The sequence below is a fragment of the Apium graveolens genome, chromosome 6 (genome assembly GCF_009905375.1).
Source record: "Apium graveolens cultivar Ventura chromosome 6, ASM990537v1, whole genome shotgun sequence".
Classification (NCBI taxonomy): domain Eukaryota; kingdom Viridiplantae; phylum Streptophyta; class Magnoliopsida; order Apiales; family Apiaceae; genus Apium; species Apium graveolens.
In genome coordinates, this window is record NC_133652.1 from 110077856 (window position 1) to 110085574 (window position 7719).

At 34.0% G+C, this 7719-nt stretch overlaps 1 non-coding gene across 1 annotated transcript; it reads left to right on the forward strand.

Annotated features, from left to right (window-relative positions):
- Positions 1-313: 313 nt before the first annotated feature.
- On the forward strand, positions 314-420 carry LOC141669082 (small nucleolar RNA R71). Its single transcript, XR_012553380.1, has one exon. It is a non-coding gene; the product is annotated as a small nucleolar RNA R71 (small nucleolar RNA).
- Positions 421-7719: the final 7299 nt, after the last annotated feature.

The window sequence follows — 7719 nt, forward strand, 5'->3', positions numbered from 1 at the left end:
ACCAACAAAAATCTCACAGACATTAGTGATCTGATTAACTCCATAATTAGCCAAAGAATCCACCTTTATCGTCAAAGCCTTAAGCTGAGCAGCTATAGTAGTAGCTGCATCTACCTCCAGAATTTCCGCTACCTTCCCTTAAGTCAGTCTCTGAGAAGGATTCTGGTATTTATTAGCAGTCATCAGTTCAATCAAATCATAAGCTTCATCGTAGCTCTTAGCCCATAAGGCTCCACCTGATGCTGCATCAAGCATGGGTCTAGAAGTTGCACCCAAGCCATTATAAAAGTAGTTTATAATCATTCAGTTAGGCATCGTATGATGAGGACACTTTCTAAGCATCTCCTTATAACCATCCCAAACTTCACACAAAGATTCTCCTAATTGCTGAGCAAATTGAGTAAGAGCATTTCTGATTGCAGCAGTCTTTGCCATAGGAAAGAACTTAGTAAGTAACTTTTGAGCAAGATCTTCCCATTTAGTGATAGAGCCTGGTGGTAGAGAATGCAACCAACACTTAGCTTTATCCCTCAGAGAGAATGGGAAAAGCTTTAGCTTAATAGCATCTTCAGACACATTATTCAATTTGAAAGTGTTACAGATCTCGATGAAATCTCTAATATGCATATTGGGATCTTCAGTCGGAGAACCCAAACTGAATCGAGTTCTGCACCATCTGAATCGTGCTAGCCTTGATTTCAAAAGTGTTAGCCGCGATGGCTGGTCTAACAATGCTAGACTGAATATCATTGATCTTCGGCTGAGAGTAGTCCATCAAATCCTTTGTATTTGCTTCCGGTTCACCCATTGCAACAAGAGCTTCTTCTTCAACTTTCTCCTCTTTTACAAGAACTTCTTCCTCTACTAAAACTTCTTCCTCCGCTTTATCCAGTGTTCTCTTTCGAGATCGAGAACGCGTTTAGCATAAACGCTCTCTAGGGTACCTAAAAAAGCAACAAGTAAACAAGTAAGTACAATATCCGAGTTAGTGAACTTTAACGACCACTGATGTCAAGCATATAAACTAAAATTTAACACCGAGTCCCCGGCAGCGGCGCCAAAAACTTTTTAGGACGAAAACACGCGTTAATTTATAAGCAAGTACACGCGTTCGCAAGTAATATAGAATTATTTCTAGTTCGTTCCCATATAGACCCTTTTAAGTTAACTTCAATTTATGCATTTATGCAATAATGGTATGGTTATTATTCAATGATAAGATGATAACAAGTTGAGATTGTTTATAACTACGAGATTATACTAACTAATATTAACTAAGAGAATTAAGATTGATTTACTTATATAACACAAACGTGGGATACTAACTTCATTAAATACTTCATTCAATAGCCTATTTGTTCTTAACCTTAGCATGCAATGGTGATGACACTAATCAGATAACACGAAACTAGTAAACGCCAACTTTCATTGTACGAATACCCTACTACCAAACATCCACAAAAGAGATAGAAGCTGAATAGACACCAATTATTTTGAGACCCTATATGTCTATAGAATTTGACAACATAACGGTTTGAAAGTTATCTATCATGATTACATAGGGCAAGTAAGATGGTTAAAATTACCTACGGATTATGCATAACAAATACATGAACCTATGCTAGCATGACAAGTTCTAAACCCCTATATTCACTTTCACTTCAATAGAGATTAACACGCTATCTTATAAGTTCGCGACATTCATAAGATGAATAAGTACAACCAATACTAGGATATCATACAATCACCACACACTAAGGTATCGAAACAAATTAACTATTGAAATCCATAAGTAAATCCATTAGAATTCCACGATAACGATTAGCCTATAACTGAACTCATCATCACCGTGGGTTCCGATGAAAGCATGGTATAATAAACTAAGTCTTTATAAACTGAATAATAATCAAAGTATGTAATCAAGAGTAATAGGTTCAACAAAACAAGAAAACTAGCATCCAAGATTACAACTTAAAACCAAAAAATCACAAGAATAAACTAGATCCTCTTCTCATTGGTTGTATCTGTGCTCCTAGATCTTCTCCTTAGTTTATGTTGTGAAAAACGTCTTTAAAATGTCTTTATATAGCAACCCAATCAATCCAGAACCCTGAAAATCCATCTTCTACTTGCAACATGATTCTCAGAATTCGGCATGGTACGGCCGCGCGCTGTCCCAGCATGGGCGCGCTGTGTCTCTGTTCATCTGGCGCGGGCACGCTGTCATTCTGGAAAATCTTCTTCTTCCTATTTTCTTGGCTGGTTTTTGATGGCATTCAACGAGCATTTATTCAAGATACCTTCCTAACACCATTTTAGTACCAAAGCAATGCTAAATCTCTTCGATCCCTTATCTATTCTTAAAATGCAAAACATTACAAAAATACATCAAATACACAAATAACTCGAGTACAAAACACTAATTCAAGCCTTTATAGGACGTTCCAAGTGGACATAAATGCCACTTAACATACTCCGTCAAGCAACAAAGCGAACTCATGCAGTCCCAATCTGCACTATCCAAGAGATATTAAATCCTGAAGAGATGGAAGAAGATTAGTAGTCTGTAGTCACTGACGAACTGTGATGAGTATGAGAAAAATGGTCCAGTAGTATTGCTGTGGTTTCTTAGTGTGTCTGTGTTTCCGGTGCCTTTTAGTGTGCATGGTAGTTTTTTGCTCCTAAGATCTTGTGTTACAACCGGTATTCCATTTAATATTTAATTGAGTATTTTATAATTGTAATGGAGTCATTTATAAAATTTTAATGGATATGTGTTTGTGTGATTGGATTGATGCATAACAACTATGTTAAATTAGTTAAGAATTTAGAAGGCAAGAAATGTATTATTTGCTCTTTTGTGTGATTTATAAAGTGTATTTCTTTATTAGAGAAAAATCATTTTAAAAATATTTTTATCAATAAATTTTAAAAGTTATCTTATAAAATTTCTAAAATTCTAAGCTAATTTATGATACCACTCTTGTAATTTATAGAGTTATATTTTTTTATAAAATGTATTCTTGTAATTAATTTGAATATTAATTAGTAAATTACTCCATTGCCCATGCATGCATTCTACTCCCAATACAAAGATAAGGGCACAATTGGAATTTCCAACCCCACTAACCACTCCTCCACTAGCCAAATTACTGAAATTAACCTTGCATGCAAACCTTGTTTATTAATGGGAGAGGGGTAATTTGGTAAAATCAAAGTTCACTCACTCTTGCATGTGAATAAAAGTAAAATAAATGATCAAATACCATTTCAACACTCCAACTCACCACTCCACTTCACTTTCTTCCTCCTCTTCCCTCACCCTCTCGGCCGAAACCCCCACCCCCATTCCTTCCATTTTTATTCACTTATCCACCTTCTTTTAGTGTAATCTCACTCCCTATGCTTAGTTTATTCACTACCCAAAGATTTTATGTTTAGAAGTTGATGTTTAATGGCTGCATGATTGTGTTATGCATAAACTCAAGAGAACACCTTTGATTCCTGTGAATCCAAGGATTTCTCCATGAGATACATTATACTTATGTGATAGTAACATGTATTTTTGTAAAGGAAACTTGATAAAACTTTTTGCATATTAGTGATCATTCTTGATAAAGCTATTTCTAGTCTTGCATGTAGACATTCATTAGCAGTTGCACTTCTAGTCCTCACTCCAGCATTTGGATCACCAATAATTGCTTCTCTTGTATGACTTCTATCCCATTTCCTGGCGTAAGTTTGTTGACTTGAGTTTTTTGCATCTCCTTCATCATTGGCATGACTTGCAGAACTTTCTCCTCTTTCTCCCCCTTTGTTTGTGCTATCAAATTCAGGTATTTTAGATGAGCTTCTATTCTCATGATTCACTTGTTCAGTTGACTCTTCATCTATTTTGTTGCTTGTGTTGATTTCAGCTTCATCTTCAGAATCACCATCAATGTTGAGATTTTCAAATTTAAGGGCCTCATCTTTATTTTCATCAAGGCATTCCAAGCTTGGACACTTATCATCATCAAAAGTCACATATGTGCTTTCCAGAATTTTCTTTTAATCAAGCACATAGACTTTGTAGGCAGTTTTCTCCAATGAATATCGAAGAAAAATAGCTTCAAAAACCTTAGAGTCAAATTTTCCCACATATTTTGTTAGGAATATGCTGTGAACTTGATGATAAGTTAAATAAAATACCTTAGTAGATTTAACTTAGTGTTTTTGAAGCTCTCGACGGATGTTCTAATATAGTCCCGACGGATGATCTTTATAGTTTCGACGGATGACAACTAAACATCCATCGAGAGTGTAGCTTATGTAATAATAAGTATTGCAGCACATTTCTGCAAACAACAATGTTTAGTCTAGTAGATTCTGTAGGATTCTCTATGTCATGTTGACTACTAGATTGATATACAGAATAGGTTGGATAATTGTAAATATGAGATGTCTTGTAATTCTGTATAAGCGAAATGGAGTCAAGTGACATAAAGGATTCCAACGGATGATCTACAAAGACTACCGACGGATAATCAATAAGGCTCCCAACGGATGATTAACATAGTCCCGACAGATGATCATAATTCAAAAAGAGCAGTTGACATTGACAACACAGTCACATACATCGGGTGTTTGCAAATGGAATGTGGCAGCTTAATTACAGGTTTTAGAGAACAAAGAGGAATTACAATTTCCATGCAATCATGAAGATATTCAAAGATGCTGGAATAGAGTAGTGAAACAGCATGGAGTTAGACTAGATATGTAATATCCGGGATATATCGTGTAATTATTTTGCTATTAAATAATTATTATGTGTGTTCAGTATCTATTCTGTGAGTTAATTGTTAAATGTTATCTGTACTTGGATATTCAAAAATAATATTAATTGAGTATTTTAATTTTTATATGTCCAAAATAAAACATAGATAATTTTCATATTTTCCTAATTATTTTTATGTTGATTTATGGATTTATAAGGATCATATGAAATTTATAAAATCTTTTTCCGAGTATTTAAAATCTATTTTATAAAAACGGGAACCAACTGACGTCAACCGTTGTTACGTTTTTGGAACCCGAAACTCTTCTGAGAACTCCTTCCTAACTTAATTGTAATATTCCGAGCATATTCCATGTTTCGACTTTCTCGATCCGGCGTACGGTTTATTCTGCGCGGGTCCCGGCGTAATATTTTCGATGCAATATTCGTTTCGGTAAATCAATAAAACCCGTATTTTTGATAAACGGGAGCTTTTTATTAAACTATCCCAATTATCACTTCGTAGTATGTGTAACCAGGCGCTGAGACCAAGACCGCAGTACAAATTGTACTGATTTGGATAATTATCCCGAAAACCGATACCGTTTGGATCAGCTTTTATAAATAAAAGTACCGTTTTATATCCGGAATGATCCAACGGGATACTAATTTCCCGTAATTATAAATAGCCTTTTTCCGTATTTTATTTCGTATCAAAATCATTTGCAGATAGTTAATTTTATAATTTTCAGAGAAAAACCCTAATTACATAAACTGTTCTAAGAATCAAATGCAAAACGAAGGCGTTACCAATCTCTGTTTTCAAAGCTTGAGTAACCAAAATGAAGGATTTGAAGTGTTCAATCAGATTCTGAGCTTTGTTTCACTGCAGAATCAAAGGTTTATTTTCTGAAAATTTATTTATTTTCGAATTTATTTTATTAAAAAATATGAATTTTTGTTCGGGTGATTGTTTATATGATTTGATGATTGCATGTTGTAGATCTTGTTTTCCTGATGATTTTCATATGTCATACGTCTGATTTGGAGTTCAATAACATGCTCAAAAGTGGGTTTAATTTTCGAATTTCAAAATTAGGGTTTATAACCCGTATGAATGTTTTCAAATGAAATTTGGGGGTTTTTGATTCAGGAGTTATTAGCTGTTGATTTATAGTGGGTTGTGTTCCTTATAAAATTTGCAATCGATTGATATATAGCTCGTTAACAGAGGATGCTTGAATCGAAGGGAGTTGTATTTTAAAGATTTGCGATGTTCGCCGGAAACCGGCGATGTTCTTGGCCAATTTCCGGCCAGAACAGGGATGATTAGAATGTTTTGAATGCATGAACAAGTTCCTGGTGTTGTGTAGTGTTGATCTGGAGGTGTTGGTGGGGTGAGGACGCCGGGATCGTCTTCTCCGGCCACCCCCGATTTTCCGGCGACTGAAACTGCAAAATTACAGTTTAGTCCCTGTATTTTTGAAGATGGTGAAGTTTAGTCCCTGTAGTTTGCAAAGTTTTCAAAAATAGGATTCCTGTTTATAAAATGTTTAAAAATCATATTTCCTATTTATTTTTATTATAAAAATTCATTTTAATTTCTGAAAATTCTGAAAATTATTATTTTAATTCCGAAAATTATTTTTAATTCAAAAATAAATCTGAATTAATTAGTTAATTAATTTCAGTTAATTTTCAATCGATTAATTGGTCAATTAATTTGGAAATTAATTGATTAATTGATTTAATTAATTATTAATTGATTTTAATTAATTATTTAATTAAATATAATTACTTAAAAATGATTTAAAAATTCTGAAAAATAGTTCCGAGCTTTAAAATATTATTCTAAATTATTTCCAAGGCTCGATAATTAGTATAAAATTGTTTCGGAGCCAGAATTGGCCAACCGAACCCTGTTTATTATTCTGAAATTGATCCAACGGCCCGTTTTAATTCTGAAAAATGTTTTAAAAATCATTTTAAATATCAGAAAGCCTATTTATGACCCGAGACTTCTTTATAAATAATATATCATTGATTACGTGATGTATTATGTGCTATATGTGACTTGTTGATTGACTATCAGTCTATATATTCGGTGTTTACTTGATTATTACATAACTTTTAATCTGTTAATCGGATTTGGGTAAAACGAAGGGTAGACAGAACTATGTGTTGAATAGAACTCTATGAGTTGATTATTGATAGATGTTTATGATATGTGAGCAGAAGAGGCAAGGCGTAGGAAAGGGAAACAGGTAGTTGAGGAGTAAGACGATTGTGATTGGAAGTAAGTGCAGAATAGTAAGCTAGTACCAGGCAAGTGTTCTGAACTTTCTCGAGATATTGTAGTACTTGATAATCCTGTGATATTGTAAGTGCTTTGAAGCACAGAAACCTAAACCTTGATTCCAGTTATTGATCTTGAGACATGAACCTTATTCTTTCTAGACCATTGATTGTTGTATACCCAAACACGAACCTCAAGTATACGATACTACTCCACAAATACATGCAAACAAAATTCCAAACACTAAACTGAATTAATTATATACTCAAACATTGTATCCTATGCTTTGAAAGCCCAAATCTTTGAAACCCTGAAATATTGATTCCTTTGTTATCCAATTCTTTCAATACCAGCATCCAAGCTTTTAAATTATCTTATTGATCCTTACAAGGATTGAAACCCTTTCATTGTTAAACACTCATTGTTGTTAATGATTCTGATTATTGTTTATTATTTCTTATTCTGTTATTATGTTAGAATTGGATTGTTTTTATAAAATTGTGGACCAGATTCGTGGTCAGACCATATAATGGTCAAGTTAGGCCAATGTGTGCCTTGGATCCAGTAGTTAGAGCAATGTTGTGTGCTTTGCTCGGGGTTAGTGCGTGACTGATCAGCAGCCTAACCTTGGTTTTTAAATTAAAAGTATAATATCCAATTCTAAATC